The sequence below is a fragment of the Bombina bombina genome, chromosome 6 (assembly GCF_027579735.1).
Source record: "Bombina bombina isolate aBomBom1 chromosome 6, aBomBom1.pri, whole genome shotgun sequence".
In the NCBI taxonomy this organism is placed as follows: domain Eukaryota; kingdom Metazoa; phylum Chordata; class Amphibia; order Anura; family Bombinatoridae; genus Bombina; species Bombina bombina.
Window position 1 is genome coordinate 570,909,674 of NC_069504.1, and position 21,379 is coordinate 570,931,052.

The 21,379-nt window shown below is 41.9% G+C and overlaps 1 long non-coding RNA gene across 1 annotated transcript in view; it reads left to right on the top strand.

Moving 5' to 3' along the window:
* The window catches only part of LOC128665178 (uncharacterized), a 39,524-nt gene extending 18,389 nt beyond the window's left edge, over positions 1 to 21,135 (top strand). The window contains exon 3 of the long non-coding RNA XR_008403019.1: positions 21,065 to 21,135. This is a non-coding gene — a long non-coding RNA (uncharacterized LOC128665178). The remainder of the gene's footprint in view (positions 1 to 21,064) is intronic.
* The last annotated feature ends 244 nt before the right edge of the window (positions 21,136 to 21,379 follow it).

Below are 21,379 nucleotides of genomic sequence, written 5' to 3' on the forward strand. Positions count from 1 at the left end.
GTGGATGTGGGGTGTTTGCAGTTTATGGGGACTGTGTTTAAAACTGAATATACACATATATTTTAACTTTGCTGCCCATCGCAGCGTGACTTACCCCTTTTGCTTTGCTAGGTTCTCTCTGCCATGAGTATTGGCGTTAGAACGAGGCTCATTTGCGTGTGCTAATATTACAAGTGTAGCGCAAATATCAAGCTTGCGAAAGCTTGCGTAATCTAGGCCTACATATGTATATGTAAGTAAATATATACAGTATCTCATAAAAGTGAGTACACCCCTCACATTTTTGTAAATATTTTATTATATCTTTTCATGTGACAACACTGAAGAAATTACACTTTCCTACAATGTAAAGAAGCAAGTGTACAGCCTGTATAACAGTGTAAATTTGCTGTTCCCTCAAAATAACTCAACACACAGCCATTAATGTCTTAACCATTGGCAACAAAAGTGAGTGCACCCCTAAGTGGAAATGTCAATATTAAGCCAAATTGTTAATATTTTGTGTGGCCACCATTATTTTCCAGCACTGCCTTAACCCTCTTGGGCATGGAGTTCTACCAGTGCTTCACAGGTTGCCACAGGAGTCCTCTTCCACTCCTCCATGACGACATCACAGAGCTTGCACTCCCCCACCTTCCGTTTGAGGATGCCCCACAGATGCTTAATAGGGTTTAAGTCTGGAGACATGCTTGGCCAGTCCATCATCTTTACCCTCATCTTCTTTAGCAAGGCAGTGGTCATCTTGGAGGTGTGTTTGGGGTCGTTATCATGTTGGAATACTGCCCTGCGGCCCAGTCTCCGAAGGGAGGGGATCAGTATGTCACAGTACATGTTGGCATTCATGGTTCCCTCAATGAACTGTAGCTCCCCAGAGCTGGCAGCACTCATGCAGGCCCAGAACATGACACTCCCACCACCATGCTTGACTGTAAGCATGACACACTTGTCTTTGTACTCCTCACCTGGTTGCCGCCACACACACTTGACACCATCTGAACCAAATAAGTTTATCTTGGTCTCATCGGACCACATGACATGGTTCCAGTACTCCATGTCCTTAGTCTGCTTGTCTTCAGCAAACTGTTTGCGGGTTTACATGTTCATCATCTATAGAAGAGGTTAACTTCTGGGACAACAGTCATATAGACCAATTTGATGCAGTGTGCGGCATATGGTCTGAGCACTGACAGGCTGAACCCCACCCCTTCAACCTCTGCAGCAATGCTGGCAGCACTCATACGACTATTTCCCAAAGACAACCTCTGGATATGACACTGAGCACGTGCACTCAACTTCTTTGGTAGATCATGGTGAGGACTGTTCTGAGTAGAACCTGTCCTTTCAAACCGCTGTATGGTCTTGCCCACCGTGCTCCAGTTTAGTTTCAGGATCTTGGCAATCTTCTTATAGCCTAGGCCATCTTTATGTAGAGCAACAATTCTTTTTTTCAGATCCTCAGAGAGTTCTTTGTCATTAGGTGCCATTTTGAACTTCCAGTGACCAGTTTGAGATAGTGTGAGAGCTATAACACCAAATTTAACACACCTGCTCCTCATTCACACCTGAGACCTTATAACTCTAATGACTCACGTGACACTGGGGAGGGAAAATGGCTAATTGGGCCCAATTTGGACATTTCGACTTAGGGGTGTACTCACTTTTGTTGCCAATGGTTTAGACATTAATGGCTGTGTGTTGAGTAATTTTGATGGGACAGCAAATGTACACTGTTATACAGGCTGTACACTCACTACTTTACATTGTAGCAAAGTGTCATTTCTTCAGTGTTGTCACATGAAAAGATATAATAAAATATTTACAAAAATGTGAGGGGAGTACTCACTTTTGTGTGCATATACATTAAAGTAGTAGTAGAAGAAATATTACAGCTCTAACTTTTTGAACATAGTTGTGTGGGTTGGTACAATATGACTTGTGTGGAATTGCTGGATGCAGTGGGACTAGAACAGTGGACGATCACACTACTAGAACACAGTTAGAGAGATCACTTACACAGCTAACTGAGTGATATAGATTGAATATAAATGTTGTCAGGCACAGTACGACTCATGTTGCTGCCTGAAGTTTTGGCACATTGTGGATTGTCACACTGCTAGGATACAGTCAGATAACTCAGTTACTCAAAGTACTAGATAATAGTATATTAAAACTAGGAAATAAATAGGAAGTAAAATAGCAGTTTAGGAACTTGTTTTGTATTTTTGTGTTGCTGGCTGTAATGTTGACAGAGTTTATATATTACATATATAACTGAAAAATGCAGAGATGTAGAGTTGATTGGATTAGGTATAATCATAGCACACCTTAATCTTAGCAATGTCTGGGAATACATCTGTACATTTTAACCCATTCAGAGCTGAACCATCCCTTCTGAAGAATTACAGGGCCCTGCGCCCTAGAGAATCGCCATACAAAATTTTAAAAAGTACACAAAAGCATGTTTAAAACATATCTTTTATGGTTCCACATTTAGGGGCCTATTTAAGAGTTTGATAATTTGGCCCCTTATAGCATCAGTTCATCTCAACCCCCTGAAAAATAAATATTCAATTAAAATATATAATTGAAAAGAATAAGATAATTGTTTTATTGTATTAGTTTGCAAAGTCTTGCAACATATGCAGAAAATGATCAAGCAGCGGATGCTGCTCCAGAGGCCTATCATTTTAATCTCGCCTGAATGGACGTTAACAAGCAGCGGTCATAACCTGTCCACTACCTTTTAGAAGGTGGATTGAAATCACCCCGATCTGATTATATAGCTATGATTGACAGCCCCTGCAAGCTGCCGATTGGCGCCAGTGAGCATGGGGCAGCATTAAACAAGAAATGCTTGTGCAATAAAAAAAATGCAGACAGCGTATGATGTCTGCATTTAGTGATATTAAGCGGACATGATTTGCTCTAGCAAATCATGTCCACTCGACAAATGATAAATCAACCCAAAAGTATTTAACTATAAAATCATGTATGCATATTGCTAAAAATAAAAATGAAAGATGCTTGCACCAAAAAAGATTCTTTATTGATTTTCACAAAATGAGCATGCTACCTACAATGAGAAGTCTCCCCTGACTATATTCATTTTATTCGTTATAATAGCATTTCAGGCCTGCATCACTAAAACACTTAAGTGGTTATGGAGGATGATATCCATTTTTAGATTTCGTGATTTTTCTCTTTAATATTTTTAATTTTTTTCAATAAAGTTTGATATTTTTAAGATTACTACTGCTACAGTTTTCACTGTTTACTAATACAGGTAGCCCTCAGTTTACGCCTGGGTTAGGTTTCAGAAGGAATGGTTGTAAATCGAAACCGTTGTAAATTGAAACCCAGTTTATAATGTAATTCAATGGGAAGTGAGGGAGATAGGTTCCAGGCCCCTCTCAAAATTGTCATAAGTAACACCTAATACATTATTTTTAAAGCTTTGAAATGAAGACTTTAAATGCTAAACAGCATTATAAACCTAATAAAATAATCACACAACACAGAATATATAATTAAACTAAGTTAAATAAACAAACATTTGCTAAATAGCATTATAAACCTAATACAATAATCACACAACACAGACTTCACTTGCATTTTTCTGCAAACAGTTGTTTCTATGCATTCCAATCTGGACTGATTTATAGACAGGAAGATCTTATTCATTTGAAATCTGCTCAATAGCACAGGTCTGGTTAAACTGATTAATTTCAGCTTGTTTTGCTGCAATACAAGCGGACAGCTCAACCTACTGGCTATTTTAATAAATGCACTGCTTCTCAATGCTTTTCAATAGCAGTCACATGACTGGAAAAAAGGTTGTTATTCTGAAACGGTGTAAATTGAACCGTTGTAAAACGAGGACCACCTGTATAGATTCAGAAATCATGACTTAAACAACAGTGGTGGTTCTACACTTTTAAAATTTGGGGGTAACAGGGAAAGATAACACAAAAAAAATAAATCCAAATTCCATAGTGCTGGGTAGACAATGACATTTCTTCATGGTAAAATAATACAAAATAAGGAGGGCACTGCTTTTAAGAGCTTATAGTCTATAGATTAAAGTTTGGGCAAGTGGCAGTGGTGCCAGTGGGGGAGTCAACATTTTCCACAAAGTATTTGATGTTTTCCTATTTCACTCACCATTTACCTCTTCTCTTGTCATTTGTTTCTGTTGATACCTTGAAAACTGACGCTACACACACATAATGCTTATTTACAGTCTGTCACACACAAATACACAAGAGAACAGTTTCTGACAGACCCACATACAAACATATATGCTATCACACAAACGCACATACACACATGAACACACACATGAACACATGCATATGCATATACACACAAAAAGATACACAGGCGCACATAGGTTGTAGCACACATACATACAGGTATGCAAATAAACCTATGCTTTTCTCCTGATATCATCTAGAGATTAGCCAGTTATTGGTATGGGTTTGTATGTTCTAGTCATTTTTTAAAGTATCTTCCATTGGTTCCTCTCTTGTGTATACTGAAGAAAAGAACTGGTTTAGTACCTGAGCTTTCCCCCAGTCACTGTTAATCATGCTACCCTCCTTACATTTTAATGTGCCTGTATTCTCCTTAGATATTTTGCCATGTATATATTTTAGACATGTGCAATTAGTTTTGGCCGAATTTTGGCCAATTCGGAGATTCGAATGGATCTGAATTTCTGAATCGACACCATAACTAAAATCCTGAAAAAGTCAGAAAATTAATAGATCAGTTTCCGAATTTTTGGATCCATTCTTTATTTATATTCGGAATTTTTCATTGTTCTAATCTAAACCGCAGTTCCCTGACATCACCGACACTAACTAAATCACTAAATAAAGCTATTAACCCCTAAACCACCATTTCCAGACATTGCCGACACTAACTAAACCTATTAATCCCTAAACCACATTTCCCGGACATTGTCAACACTAACTAAACCTATTAACCCCTAAACCACAGTTATTAACCCCTAAACCATGTTCCAAAACATTGCCAACACTAACTAAACCTATTAACCCCTAAATCACAGTTCCCAAACATCGCCAATACTAACTTAAACACTTACTGCTAGATTTCGAGTTTTGTCGGTAAAGACTTGCATTGCTAACGAGCCTTTTTTTTCCAGCGCTCACTTTAAACAACGCTGGTATTACGAGTTTTCTGAATGGCTGCATTAGCCTCAGAAAAGTGAGCGTTGAGCAAATTTAGCTCCACATCTCACTCTAATACCAGTGTTGCTTACGGTAGCGGTAAGCTGGCTAAAACGTGCTCATGCACCATTTACCCATAGGAAACAATCGGGCTAAGACGGCTGAAAAAAAACCTAACACCTACAAAAAAACTGCGTCCAGCTTCTAACGCAGCCCCATTGTTTCCTATGGGAAAATAAAAAATATGTCTACACCTAACACATTAACATGAACCCCGAGTCTAAACACCCCTAACCTTACACTTATTGACGCCAAATCTGCTGCCTCCAACATCGCCGACACCTGCATTATACTATTAACCCCTAATCTGCTGCTCCGGACACCGCCGCCATCTACGTTATACCTATGAACCCCTAATCTGCTGCCCCTAACATCGCCGACGCCTACATTATATTTATTAACCCCTAATCTGCCGCCCCCAATGTCGCCTCCACCTACATATAATTATTAACCCCTAATCTGCTGCCCCCAACGTCGCCGCCACTATAACTAAATGTATTAACCCCTAAACCTAATTCTAACCCTAACCCTAACACCCCCTAACTTAAATATAATTTAAATAAATCTAAATAAAATTACTATAATTAAATAAATTAATCCTATTTAAAAATAAATACTTACCTATAAAATAAACCCTAATATAGCTACAATATAACTAATAGTTACATTATAGCTATTTTAGGATTTATTTTTATTTTACAGGCAACTTTGTATTTATTTTAACTAGGAAGAATAGTTATTAAATAGTTATTAATTATTTAATAGCTACCTAGCTAAAATAAATACAAAATTACCTGTAAAATAAATCATAACCTAAGTTACAATTACACCTAACACTACTCTATAAATAAATACATTAACTAAATTAAATTAAACTAATTACAATTAAATTAAATAAACTAAATTACGGAAAAACCCCCCAATAAATTACAGAAAATAAAAAAGAAAGTACAATTTTTTAAACTAATTACACCTAATCTAATCCCCTAATAAAATAAAAAAGCCCCCCAATTTTTTTTTTTAATAATGCAAATGCCCCATGTTTTTTTTCTTATTTCCCTTAACACATTTTTATTTTCAGTCACATTGGCTTGGATTTGTTTATTTTACTTTTATAACCATGTGGTATGTGTTGATGTGTAAAATTATTTAACAAAGTTTATGTTGTTTAACAATATCCTTAAATCATTGAATTTTGCTTTTTTTTTAAATGAAGTGTTGGTTGAACTCTTGTAACACTGGTTGTGGTAAGGGACTTCAAACATGACCATGTTATGATGACTGTTACCTAAATGTTCTTTTACTTCTATGTTTGATATTAATTCAGTGTAGTTAGATATCACTAAATGCTGTATAGCTTTTCTTCTAGTTGGCTCCTCTATTAATTGTGACATGAACTTATTATCTTTGAGTGCATTTAAAAATCTCTCTCTCTTAGCTAAATTGGTAGCTTAACTACCACAATTTATTTTGGGGTAGTTAAAATCTACTATAATAACAATACTGGTATTAGCAGCCTTTAATATTTGCAGTTGAGTTTACTCCATGTTACTAATATTAGGGGGCTTGAAGCATGTTCCTAATAATATGTTTTAGGATTTTCCCCCCACTCTTTATTTCAACCAACAGTGTCCCTATATTATCACCTGTACAATCATAAATATATCCCCTTTATTCTAGGTTTAAGGTCAGGTTTAATATAAACAAAAATTTCTCCTCCCCTTTTATTACCTTTTATTATCCTTAGTAAATAAGGTATAGCCCTCTAAGTTAATTGCCAAGTCATGTTAATCATCCTACCAGGTTTCAGTTATTCTGATATCATACTCAATTTCTGCTGCCAGGAGCTCCAGCTCCTCAATTTACTTGTCATGCTTTTTGCATTTGCTTTCATACATTTATTTTTTTATGTGCTTTTTGTTGCTACTTGGTGCTTTTCCTCCACACTTTATAATATGACATTTCCTAAGTGTACCCTTCCATCATCCAAGTTTTGAGATATTCCAAATGTATCATATTCAAAGACTAGTCTATCAGTTCTATTATGTTTGGACTGACCCTCCCCCTTTTGCTAGTTTAAAAGATTTTCTAAATGTGCTACTAACTTCTTCCCCAACACATCTGTACCCATGTCATTTAGGTGCAAGCCATCCTTACTATACAAATTGAACCCAACTGAAAAGTTAGCTCAGTGTTTAAAAAAGTAAAACCCCTAATTTTTACACCACCTTTTTAACCAGGAACTAACTGACCCTCATTCTGCCTTAATTGGTTAGCACATGGCACTGGTAATATCTCAGATAAAACTACCTTGGTGGTCCTTGCTTTAAGTTTGCTTCCTAACTCCCTGAAGTCATTTTTTAGTACACTCTATCTCCTGATGACTCTGTTGTAACGGGCTTCGGCTACCCCGACTAGGTAGCTCCACCAAAAGGGTCCTTCCTGTCTCTGGAACTTGTAGCTATAGAGCAGAGAGAAGTGATTATAGTAAGAGCCCATCCAAATAACCAGACAAAGACCAGTATTCAGGTGAAACACGAACAGATTTTATTGCCAAACACACTCACTTATATACACCCAGCTCATATTGATAAGGGTCTTAACTGACCCCCAGCTCTCCCGCCTCCGCCCCTCAAGACAGGCTGGCATCCCCCATAGTGTCCACAGTCCCATACAGTCCCTGTAATCCAAAAGGCGGTGGTTTCGGGGTGATCTCAAGGGAGCGACGGCTATTCCCAGGTACCAATATAGAACTCTGGGGCCCAAGGTGTCCCAGACCAAAAGCATCATGATCCGTTGCTGGGGCTCGAAGGTAAACTGGGTAAGGCAGGTGGAGTAGGAGTCTGTAGCGAGGTTCGATACTCCAAGTTCCCAAGGGATCTCCCTTCTGGTAATCACCCCACCTCTGGCCCTCCTTAGGGGGTACCAATCCCCAAAAGAGCAGAGCTCTGGGGCAAAGCACCCCTGGAGCAACATGGGGTATAGGTTAGCTGGTGTCCGGGGTGGTGGGGCCAGCCAGTAGATCCAGGAACCCGGCCAGCTGGAAAGGCGGTCAGCGATCAACTCTTTCATGAGGAGGTACAAACAGCAAAACAAGAAGCAGGAAGAGTTTGGGAGTGAGCCAGGTAGTAGAGGGGTGGGGGTAGCCTTGGCAGCCTGGTATCCATGACAGTGCTCCACCCCTGAAAAGTCTGGCAGACCCAGTTAGATCCACATACGGGTCGGCCTGGGGCTGTCCGCGAAGCTATTCCAACTCATTTTGATGGGAAAGTCCATCAGCATTCCCATTGCTCTTCCCTTGCCGGTATTAAATAGTGATGTTGAAAGACTGCAAGGCTAAGATCCATCGCAACAGGCTTCCATTATCCCCAGAGATTCTGTTGAGCCAGACCAGGGGATTGTGATCCGTTAGAATGGTGAAGGCCCTTCCATATAGATATAGTTGTAGTTTTTTATGGGCCTAAACCAGGGTCAGTCATTCTTTCTCCAACGCTGCATAGCCTGCTTCTCTGGGCAATAGCTTCCTACTGATATAGGCTACTAGGTGTTCATGGCCCTCCTCATTAGAGGTTCTAAGGCTTTAGAAGGCAGCCTCACACTCGAGGGACCACAGGACCTGTTGGGGAAACTGTTTTCTGGTTAGGTCGGTCAGGGGTTTGGTCAGGGCACTGTTGTTAGGGACAAACTTGCAGCGGTACCCTCCGGTCCATAGAAAAGCTAAGACCTGGGTCTTGGTTTTGGGGGTTGGCCAGTTCGTAACTGCCTCAGTCTTGTCCGGTTCCGACTGCTGCTTCCTGCAGCCAACTCAGTGCCCAAGGTACTGGACCTCCGAGCGCCCTACCATACATTTGTCTGGCTTAAGAGTCAGACCTGCAGCCTTGATGTGGTCCAGAACGATGCCTAGGTGGACCAAATGGTATTCCCAGGTATCGCTGTAGACCACATTGTCGTCCAGGTATGCACAGGCATAATCCTGGAGGCCATTAAGGAGGGGATATACCATCCTCTGGAAGGTTGCTGGAGCATTCTTCATCCCAAACGGCATGAACTTAAACTAGTATAGGCCGAATGGGGTGATGAATGCTGACTTCGGAATAGATTCCGGGTCCAGGGGGATTTGCCAGTACTCCTTGCAGAGGTCTAGGGTGGTCAGGAAGCTGCTTCAGGTGATGCCTTCTAGGAGGTCTTCTACCCAGGGCATAGGGTAGGCATTGGTGGTGGTTCTGTTGTTGAGTCTACGGTAGTCTATGCAGAACCGGGTGGTCCCATTGCGTTTGGGTACCAGTACCACCGGGGATGCCCAGGGACTATTGGACAGCTCAATGATGCCTGTGTCCAGCATATTTTCCCTAACTGAGAGCTCGCTTCCATTGAGCAGCTAAAAATGGAGCTACCAAAGCAGTCGACTGCAAAAAATAATTTACTGCTCCATTTCAGTACCAAGTTTCCATTGAAAAGGTTTCCGCTTTGCGAGTGGTCGCTCTTTCGTGTAGGTGTAAGTTAGCGTTGTGTTAACGCTTCCACCCGATGCCGAATTTTTAAAACATTAATAGGTTACTATAGTAACCTGACCTTACACTACACTGGATCGCATATACGGCGCAGCATACCAGTTATTTTACCCATCGCTCGCTGTTAGAATAAAATCAAACACCTAACGCATGTGCGATATCTACCACTCAACCACAACCCTCCCACTGCAATATCTAATGTAATAACCCCTAATCCACCAAACCCCATACCGCAAAGTATCTATCAAAGTTATTAACTCCTAAACCGCCATCCAGCTATTTAAACTATTAACCTCTAATCCGCCAATAACCCACATCGCAATTAACCTAATAAATCTATTAACCCATAAACCGCCAAACCCCACAACGCAAATAACTAATTACTAAGCCCCCGAACATAAAACCCCTAAATTAACCCCATTACATAAATTAAAATAATTCTAAATTATAATTAAAATAAAAACCTAACATTACTTTAAAAATAAAAAGCTAACTTTAAGTTAAGCTAAAATTAAAGAAAATAAAAAAAATCTAACATTACATAAAATAATAAACAAAATTATCAAAAATTAAAAAATTAAACCTAATCCCTATGAAAAAAAAGGACCCCCAAAAATAAAAACACCCCTAATCTAATACTAAACTACCAATAGCCCTTAAAAGGGCCTTTTGTAGAGCATTGCCCTATGTTAAACAACTCTTTTACCCTTAAAAAAACTAACAGCTAAATTAGGATTTTGTTGGTAAAGACCCGCGTAGCTAACGCTGCTTTTTTTCCCAACGCACCCTTCCAACAACGCTGGTATTTAGAGTTGTCTGAGGGGCTGCATTAGGCTCAAAAAAGGGTGTGTTGAGCCTAATGTAGCGCCACTTCAACCCTCAATACCAGCGTTGCTTACGGTAGCGGTAAGCTGGAAAAACGTGCTCGTGCACGATATCCCCATAGGAAACAATGGGGCATTTTGGGCTGAAAAAAAAACTAACACCTGCAAAAAAGCAGCGTTCAGCTCCTAACGCAGCCCCATTGTTTCCTATGGGGAAACACTCTCTAAGTCTGCACCTAACACCCTAACATGAACCCCAAGTCTAAACACCCCTAACCTTACACTTATTAACCCCTAAACCTAAGTCTAACCCTAACCCTAACACCCCCCTAACATAAATATAATTTAAATGAAGCGAAATAATATTCCTAAAAATAACTAAATTAATCCTATTTAAAACTAAATACTTACCTATAAAATAAACCCTAATATAGCTACAATATAACTAATAATTACAATGTAGCTATTTTAGGATTTATATTTATTTTACAGGCAAATTTGAATTTATTTTAACTAGGTACAATAGCTATTAAATAGTTAATAACTATTTAATAGATACCTAGTTAAAATAAGTACAAAATTACCTGTAAAATAAATACTAACCTAAGTTACAAATACACCTAACACTACACTATCAATAAATTAATTAAATAAATTACCTACAATTAGCTAAAATAAAATACAATAAAATAAAATATTCTATAATACAAAAAAACAAACACTAAATTACAAAAAATAAAAAAGAATTACAAGTTTAAACTAATTACACCTAATCTAAGCCCCCTAATAAAATAAAAAAAGCCTACCCTATTGTAAACTACCAAAGTAATCAGCTCTTTTACCAGCCCTTAAAAGGGCTTTTTGCGGGGCATTGCCCCAAAGTAATTAGCTCTTTTACCTGAAAATAAAAATACAATACCCCCCCAACATTACAACCCACCACCCACATACCCCTACTCTAACCCACCCAAACCCCCCTTAAAAAACCTATCGCTAACCCCCTGAAGATCTCCCTACCTTGAGTCGTCTTCACCCAGCCGAGCCGAATTCTTCATCCGAGGTGCGCAGAGGAGGTCCTTGATCCGGTAGAAGTCTTCATCCAAGCGGCAAAGAAGAGGTCCTCCATCCGGTAGAAGTGTTCATCCAGGCGGCGTCTTCAATCTTCATCCATCCGGAGCGGAGCCATCTTCAACGGAGCTGACGCGGAGTCATCCTCTTCAACCGACGACTTCCAGACGAATGAAGGTTCCTTTAAGGGACGTCATCCAAGATGGCGTCCCTTCAATTCTGATTGGCTGATAGAATTCTATCAGCCAATCGGAATTAAGGTAGAAAAAATCTGATTGGCTGATGCAAACAGCCAATCAGATTGAAGTTCAATCTGATTGGCTGATCCAATCAGCCAATCGTATTGAACTCACATTCTATTGGCTGATCGGAACAGCCAATAGAATGTGAGTTCAATACGATTGGCTGATTGGATCAGCCAATCAGATTGAACTTCAATCTGATTGGCTGTTTGCATCAGCCAATCAGATTTTTTCTACCTTAATTCCGATTGGCTGATAGAATTCTATCATCCAATCGGAATTGAAGGGACGCCATATTGGATGACGTCCCTTAAAGGAACCTTCATTTGTTGGGAAGCCGTCGGTTGAAGTGGATGGCTCAGCGTCGGCTACGTTGAAGATGGCTCCGCTGCACTCCGGATGGATGAAGATTGAAGACGCAGCCTGGATGAACACTTCTACCGAATGGAGGACCTCTTCTTTGCCGCTTGGATGAAGACTTCTACCGGATCAAGGACCTCCTCTGCGCACCTTGGATGAAGAATTCGGCTCGGCTGGGTGAAGACGACTCAAGGTAGGGAGACCTTCAGGGGGTTAGCGATAGGTTTTTTAAGGGGGGTTTCGGTGGGTTAGAGTAGGGGTATGTGGATGGTGGGTTGTAATGTTGGGGGGGTATTGTATTTTTATTTTCAGGTAAAAGAGCTGATTACTTTGGGGCAATGCCCCACAAAAAGCGCTTTTAAGGGCTGGTAAAAGAGCTGATTACTTTGGTAGTTTAGAATAGGGTAGGGATTTTTTTATTTTGGGGGGCTTTTTTATTTTGGGGGGCTTTTTTATTTTATTAGGGGGCTTAGATTAGGTGTAATTAGTTTAAACTTCTTGTAATTCTTTTTTACTTTTTGTAATTTAGTAAGGGTTTTTTTGTATTATAGAATATTTTATTTTATTGTATTTTATTTTAGGTAATTGTATGTAATTTATTTAATTAATTTATTGATAGTGTAATGTTAGGTATATTTGTAACTTAGGTTAGGATTTATTTAACAGGTAATTTTTACTTATTTTAACTAGGTAGCTATTAAATAGTTATTAAGTATTTAATAGCTATTGTACATAGTTAAAATAAATACAAATTTGCCTGTAAAATAAATATAAATCCTAAAATAGCTACAATGTAATTATTAGTTATATTGTAGCTATATTAGGGTTTATTTTATAGGTAAGTATTTAGATTTAAATAGGATTAATTTAGTTATTTTAAGGAATATTATTTCGTTAGGGTTAGACTTAGGTTTAGGGGTTAATAAATTTATTATAGTAGCGGCGACGTTGCAGGCGGGAGATTAGGGGTTAATAATTGTAGGTAGGTGGCGGTGATGTTAGGGAGGGCAGATTAGGGGTTAATACTATTTATTCTAGTGTTTGTGAGGTGGGAGTGCGGCAGTTTAGGGGTTAATACATTTATTATAGTGGCAGCGAGCTCCAGTTGGCAGATTAGGGGTTAATAAGTGTAGGTAAGGTAGCGGCGACTTGGGGGGGGGCAGATTTGGAGTTAATAAATATAATATAGGGGTCGGCGATGTTAGGGGCAGCAGATTAGGGGTTCATAGGTATAATGTAGGTGGCGGCGGTGTCCGGTCGGCAGATTAGGGGTTAAAATTTTTTATTATAGTGGCGGCGATGTGGGGGTGGCTCGGTTTAGGGGTACATAGGTAGTTTATGGGTGTTAGTGTACTTTATAGCACAGTAGTTAAGAGCTTTATAAACCGGCGTTAGCCCATAAAGCTCTTAACTACTGACTTTTTTTGGCGGTAGGAGTCTTGTCGGTAGAGGGTCTACCGCTCACTTCTCCCAAGACTCCAAATACCGGCGTTAGGCAGATCCCATTGAAAAGATAGGAAACGCAATTGGTGTAAGGGGATCTGCGGTAGCCTGGAATCGCGGTATGGAAGTGAGCGTAAGACCCTTTCCTGCCTGACTCTAAATACCAGCAGGCGGCTAAAAGCAGCGTTAGGACCCCTTAACGCTGCTTTTGTCGGCTAACGCCAAACTCTAAATCTAGGTGTAAGTTCCCCTAACAGTCAAACCCCCCACCCACCAAACTCCCCAAAATAAAAAAAAAATAAAAAAATCCTAAACTACCCATTGCCCCATAAGGGGCATTTGTATGGGCAATGCCCTTAAAAGGGCATTCAGCTCTTTTACTGCCCTTAAAAGGGCATTCAGTTCTTTTACACCTTCCAAATCCCTAATTTAAAAAATTACCCCCCAAAAGAATAAAAAAAAAGCCTAACTCTAACCCCCAGATAGGTACTCATGGTTCCTGAAGTCTGATGGGGAAGTCTTCTTCCATGCGGCGACCTCTTCTATCTTCATCCAGGACCACGGAACTGAAGACTGGCGACCGCAGAACTGAAGACCGGCGACCGCCGAGCCATGGAGCATGGAGGATACTCTGCGTATGATCGCTGCCGTACACTGAATAATGAATTCAAGGTATGCTATTAAATATGGCGTCCCTTTCATTCCTATTGGCTGATTTGATTCTTCAAATTCAAATCAGCCAATAGGATGAGAGCTAGTGAAATCCTATTGGCTGTTCAATAGTAAAAGAGGACAGTAAACGAGCTGAATGCCCTTTTAAGGGCAATGCACATACAAGGGGCAATAGGGAGTTTAGGATTTTTTAGTGTTAGTTTTTTTTTATTTTGAGGGGTTTGGTGAGTGGGGGGTTTTACTGTTAGGGGGAACTTAGTTTTTTTAAAGGTAAAAAAGCTGTTTAACTTAGGGCAATGTCCTACAAAAGGCCCTTTTAAGAGCTATTGGTAGTTTAGTATTAGATTAGGGGGTGTTTTTATTTGGGGGGGGCTTTTTTATTTTCATAGGGATTAGGTTTATTTTTTTTAGTTTTGATAATTTTGTTTATTATTTAATGTAATTTTAGACTACTTTATTTTCTGTAATTTTAGCTTAATTTAAACTTAGTATTTTTTATTTTTAAAGTAATGTTAGGTTTTTAATTTTTATTGTAATTTAGGATTATTTTAATTTATGTAATGGGGTTAATTTAGGGGCTATTAGGTTAGGGGGCTTAGTGATTAGTTATTTGCATTGTGGGGTTTGGTGGTATAGGGGTTTATAGATTTATTAGGTTAATTGCGATGTGGGTTAATGGCGGATTAGGGGTTAATAGTTTAAATAGATACTTTGCGATGTGGGAGCTTTGCGGATTAGGGGTTAATAGATATAATAGTTTGCGTTGTGGGGGCATTGCCGATTAGGGGTTAATAGTTTAAATAGCTAGTTTGCGTTGTGGGGCATTGACGATTAGGGGTTAATAGTTTAAACAGCTAGTTTGCGTTGTGGGGCATGGCGGTTTAGAGGTTAATACATTTATTATAAGTTGTGATGTGGGGAGGATGGCGGATAGAGGAGTTTTGACGTGTCAGGTTAGATTTCAATGGGAAAAGGTCTCAAAGAGCACCTTTTTCCTGTTTTACACCTAGTTGAGCTGGGTGTAATTTTTGTTAATGTATCGGCAGCCTCCCAAAGTGTAGTAACGGCTTGCGTGGGCATTGGAAACCGGGTATAATTTAAAGATTAGCGGCTTCCTATACTTTGTCCGGTTGCCAAAATTGGGTTATATCGGGCCGTTGGAAGCAGTTGATAAACAATATTGCTTCCAACAGCATATTTATCAATTTGCGATTGCACGCAAATGGAATTACGGCTCAATGGAAGCAAGCTCTGATTCGGGGACCCGGTACACCGGGGTCTCCACTCGATGCACCGCTACAGAGGTGTACCCAGGGTCAGTGGAGAACATGTCTCGTCGGCTCTCTAGTACCTGTCTGATTTACTCCCTCTGCCTAGTCCCCAGCCTCTCGTCTAACTTTATGTCCACTATGCCTGTGGGCGCCCTATTCCACGCGGGTAGCTCCGACATGGGGAGACTTTCTGAGTCCTCCATAGCCAGAGCACATATTGCGGCTACTTCCTCTGGCCTCTCCTGCTATGCCTTCAGCATGTTCACATGACAGGTCCGGCAGACCTGGTCATCTGATCATTTTTGCTACCAGGTAGGTTGTGTCACACAGCTGCTCTACTACTCAATAGGGTCCCTGGCAGGAAGCCTGTAGCTTGTCCGTCTTGACAGGCTTCAGGGCCAGGACCTTTTGCCCATGTCTAAGGTACGGTTACGAGTATTCCTGTCGAACCACCGCTTCTGCATACCTTGGGCGACCTGAAGGTTCTCTCGCACCATATTGGCGAGGTCCTTCAGTCTGTCCCTGAACTCCAGGATGTACCCCACAATCCCCTTCCTCCCCAACTGATCCTTCCCAGTGGGCTCTAAGTAGGTCTAGGCCCCCCTCACCCTCCGGCCATATAATAACTCAAAGGGGGAGAACCCAGTGGATTCATGCAAACATGAGGTGTGGCAGGTATCTTTCCCAATCCTTGTGAGAGGCAGAGAATATCCTAAGCAGCTGCTTCAGGGTCCTGTTAAAGCTCTCGCACAACTCATTAGTTTGGGGGTGGTATGGAGAGCTTGGCAGGGGTCTTATCCTGCAAAGCCTCCATAGCTGCTGGGTGAGCTCAGAAGTGAACTGGGTTCCTTGGTCTGAAATCACTTACCGGGGAAAACCCACCCTGGAAAATATCTGGAGCAGCGCATCGGCTACTGTCTCTGCCTGGATATTGGCCAGGGGGATTGCCTCCGGGTATCGGGTGGCATAATCTACCACTGTCAGTATATATATTTTCCTTGAGGGGCTGTCAACAGCTACTCTGCTGAAGGGTTCATTAATGATGGGGGGGGGATGCAGGGAGGCTTTAGAGTGGTCCCCTGTCTTGATTACTCTCTGGCAAACCTCACAGGTCCGGCAGTATTATCTAACATCCCCTGTAACCCCTGGCCAGAAGAAGGTCAGAGTCAGTCTGTGACAGGTCCTAGTGATTCCTAGATGTCCTGCCAGGGAAATGTCGTACCCTATACGCAGCAGGTCATATCGATACTTTTGTGGTACCACCAGCTGGTGCTTGGGCAACTGCCTGCCTCCCCACTTCTCGGTAACTCTGTATAGGAGCCCTCCCTCCTATTCAAAATGGTCCCCACCTATGCCCCCTGGGTTGGTCCCTGCCCAGGCATGGTAGGGAGCTAAGGTCGGGTCTTTCAATGTCTCCTAGGCAAAGTCGGTGGGAGATGCCCAGGAGAAATGGTCAGCAGTGAGGGTAGGAGTCAGGGCTTAGTGGCTTACCTGGGTCCCCAGATCGTGTGCGGTGGTCTGACATCCAGCTTGCTGACGGGTGGTAACTGGGCAAGCATCAGTGGGGCTATCCCATATAAAGGGGGAGGCAAGGTGCCCCAGGTCATTTCCCAGCAAGACCTCTGCTGGTAAATGGTTCATGACCCCTACTTCCACAACACGGGAGCTGGCACCCCAATCCAGGTGGACCTGTGCTGAAGGGATCCAGAGCACCTTACACCCAACCACTTGAACTGTAATGGACTTCCATGCCCGGTCCGAATTGGTGACCATGTGTGACTGGACAAGGATGACAGTGGCTCCGCTGTCCCCCAGTCCTTGGGCCTGCTGGCCGTTGATCCATACCACCTGGCAGTGGTGCAGGCGGTTATCTCCTGTTGCTGCTTGTTCGGGGTCCACCTCATGTAGGACCCCAAATTCTTCCTCTTTCCAAGCAGAGTAGTCAGCAGAGCTCTCTGCCTCCAAGCAGTGAGCAGAGGCCCTGGAGCCGACAGCCGGTGCTCTTGTCCATTGAGCCGGGGGTGGGTTGCTCGGGCAGTTGGACCGAACATGGCTCACTTGGTCCCACTTGCAACATCTGATCCTTGCCTTCCATGGTGGACAGGGCCTGCAGGAGCGGGGGGTGCCTGCTGGGTCTGGGGGTACTGGGGAGCCACCGGTGGGTGGGTGGAAGCGGCAGTGGAACGAATAACTGGGTGAGGCTCAGGTCATACCTGACGCTGGGCATCCAAGAACTGATTGGCCCAGACAGCAGCTTGGTCGACTGTCTAGGGCTTCCAATCCCTGACCTATTCTCGTACCTCCGGCGTGGAGTGATCATAGAAGTGCTCGAGAAGAATGAGTTGGGTGGCTTCGGCCAGGGTGGTTACTTGGCAGCCTGTGAACCAATAGTCCAAGGAGCGGGTGAACTGGTGTGCCCACTCCGTGAAAGGCTGCCCCTCATGTTTCCTTAGCCCTCGCAACTTCAGCCAGTGAGCCTCCAGCATGATGGCATATCTGGTTAGGATGCGCTCCTTCACCCGGTCATAGTTCCACCTGTCATCCGAGGGGATAGTTTCTAAAGCATCTAAGGGCCTTCCTGATAGCTTCCCGATCATGAGGGTGACTCCGTCAGCACTGGCAACACCCTGCAGTTCACACTGCGTCTCAAACACTTGGAGGTATCTGTCAATCTCCTTGTCCCCATCTTTAAAGGCCCAGAAAGCCTTGTGTGGTAGTTTGTTTGGTGGGAGAGGAGGCTCCATAGTGAATGACACTGCTCCCCCCATAGACTTCTGGACCTTCAACATTCAGAGGCATGTGGCGTTGGCGATTATATGAGTGATAACCTTCTCTGGTGGGGTGGTCCCATAGAGGGCCAGTTGCCACTGGATCTCCTTCTGGATCTCGGACATGGCTATTCCCCCTGTTGATGCCTCACTGGGCCGGTCGCTGCTCCAACTGCTGCCGGGCTCACTAGCCAGCTCGATGGCTTGATCACCTTACATTAACTCGGTGATGATCGCTGTCTTTGACTTGTTGCTGGTGACTTGCCCATGAGCTTCCAACAAGTCTTCCAACAAGTCTTGAGCTCAGAGTACTGCTGCTCCATCCGAAGAGGACTTAGTTGGTGGTTTGGATGTCACAGGTAGACAGAAGCATCCCACTGCTGCCAACCATTTGTGATGGACTTCGGCTACCCCGACTGGGTAGTTCCGCCAAGTGGGTCCTTCCTGTACCTAGAACTTGTAGCTATAGAGTGGAGAGAAGTGATTATAGCAAGACACCACCCAAATAACCAGACAAGACCAGTATTCAGGTGAAACATGAACAGACTTTATTGTAAAACACAGTCACTTATATACACCCAGCTCATTTTGATAAGGGTCCCAGATCACTGCCATTCTCACCCCTCCAGACAGGCTGACACCACCTAAAGTATCCATAGCCCCATACAGTCCCTGTTATCCAAAAAGCGTGGTTTTGGGGTGATCCCGAGGGAGCGGCAGCTATTCCCGGGTAGCAATGGAGAGCTCTGGGGCCCAAGGTGTCCCAGTCCAAAAAGCGACATAATCTGTCACTGGGGCCTGGAGCAGCAGTGGATCAAACGTACACTGGGTAAGCCAGGTGGAGTAGGGGTCTGTAGGGGGTCCAAAAGCCCAAGTTCCCAAGGGAGTTCCCTTCAGGCAATCACCCCACCTCTGGCTCTCCCTAGGGGGTAACAATTCCCAAGAGAGTGGAGCTCTGGGGCAAAGGGCAGATGGAGCTACCTGCGGTATAGGTTAGCGGGTGTCTGGGGTGGTGCGGCCAGACTGTAGTTCCACCAGGAGCCCAACAGCCAGAAAGGGGTTAGGTGATCAGCGATCAGCTCTTCCGTGAGGAGGTACAAACAGCAAAGCAAGAAACTGGAAGAGCTTGAGTGATCCCGTAAGCCATGAAAAGGCCAAAACTGGTGTAAAAAGGAAAGAGCCAGGTAGTGGGGGGGGGGGGGGGGGTAGCCTTGGCAGCCTGGTATCCGCGACATCTGTCATTAATGCCAATATTTACCATCACTTCTGGATCAGACCCAGATTTATCTAACAATGTATCAATACACTCCACAATATTCCTAACACATGGCCCTGGAAGTCAGCAAACTGTTATATTTAAGGGATCTTGATGAAAAATTACCCTATCAACCTACCTTCATAATACAGTCTCCTATAACTAACATCTGTCTTTGGCCTAGACTTGTGTACCCCTCTTTTGCAGCTTGAGGATTGTTCACTGGATTGTTAGAAAGAACAGCCCTCTATGACATAACCACACCTGGCTCAATATCCCCCAAATCTTCACTCAATCTGGCAAATCTTTTGGAGTGTGCCAACTCAGAACTGGTCTGTCTCTTTCGCTTACTCCTGCTTCACTTCTTACTGTGACCCAACTACTTTAGCTTCTCTGAATCAATTCCATCCCCATTGATAGAACCATGAACAACCTGTACAGTCATATCCATATCTCTTTCAAGTGCTTGAATATAAACCAGTGTTACAATTTGTTTCTCCAAAATTTTAAAACAAGCTACTGAAGAAATAATATGCTCACACTTGCCACAGACAAATGGTCCCTGAAGTGGCTGCTCCAAAGATGCAAACATATCAAAAGTTGTGCACTGAATTTGATTCTCACACATACTTATAAAGGTTCCATTTATAAATGTAAAATGTTTATATTTACTTTTGCTTGCTCTAATCCTTTAGTTGCTCTAACTCCCTTATTGCTCAAACTCAACTTATAACTGAAAAACTTACTTGATGCTGAGAAACAGACTTCAGAAAGCTTTCTCAAAGTAAAATGGCTTAATACCTATTGTTATTAATACCTGTTCTATGTAAATTAAAATAAGCAATTTTCCTTTTATCCATGTTTAAATGGACAGTCTAGTCAAAAATAAAGTTTCATGATTCCAATAGGGCATGTAATTTTAAACAAATTTCCACTTTTCTTTTAGCATCAATTTTGCTTTGTTCTCTTGATATTCTTAGTTGAAAGCTAAACCTAGGTAGGCACATATGCTAATTTCTTAGCCCCTGAAGACCGCCTCTTATCTGAATGCATTTTGACAGTTTTTCAAAACAAGAGGGCGTTAGTTCACATGTGCCATATAGATAAAATTGTGCTTACACCCGTGGAGTTACCTAGGAGTCAGCACTGATTGGCTAAAATGCATGTCTGTCAAAAGAACTGAAATAAGGGGGCAGTCTGCAGAGGCTTAGATACAAGGTAATCACAGAGGTAAAAGTGTTATAATATAACCACGTTGGTTAGGCAATACTGGGGAATGGGTAATAAAGCGATTATCTATCTTTTTAAACAATAACAATTCTGGTGTAGACTGTTCCTTTAATGTATATCAGTGAATGACGTTAACAGATTAAATCTTGGAATCATCTTGTTTTACAGACTTGTATATTATCCTTGGAACTGTGGGAGGAGTCTTCATTGGTATAATGTTTTTGGTGGTGTACTTTGTCCGTGTTAAAGGTGAGCTGATAAAAAAAGAGTAATCAGAAATAATAAAAACAAAACAAAAACAAGACAATATTGTTTCAGGAAATGTAGAATTCTTATACATATGTTAACTCTTTCTAGGAAAAAAGAAGGGAAAAAAATATAGGTAATGTATCCATGTATATATGTGTTTATCTCTTTGATTTGATATGTATTATTGTACTTGAGTAGTTTGATTATTACATTAAAGGGACATTAAACACTTTG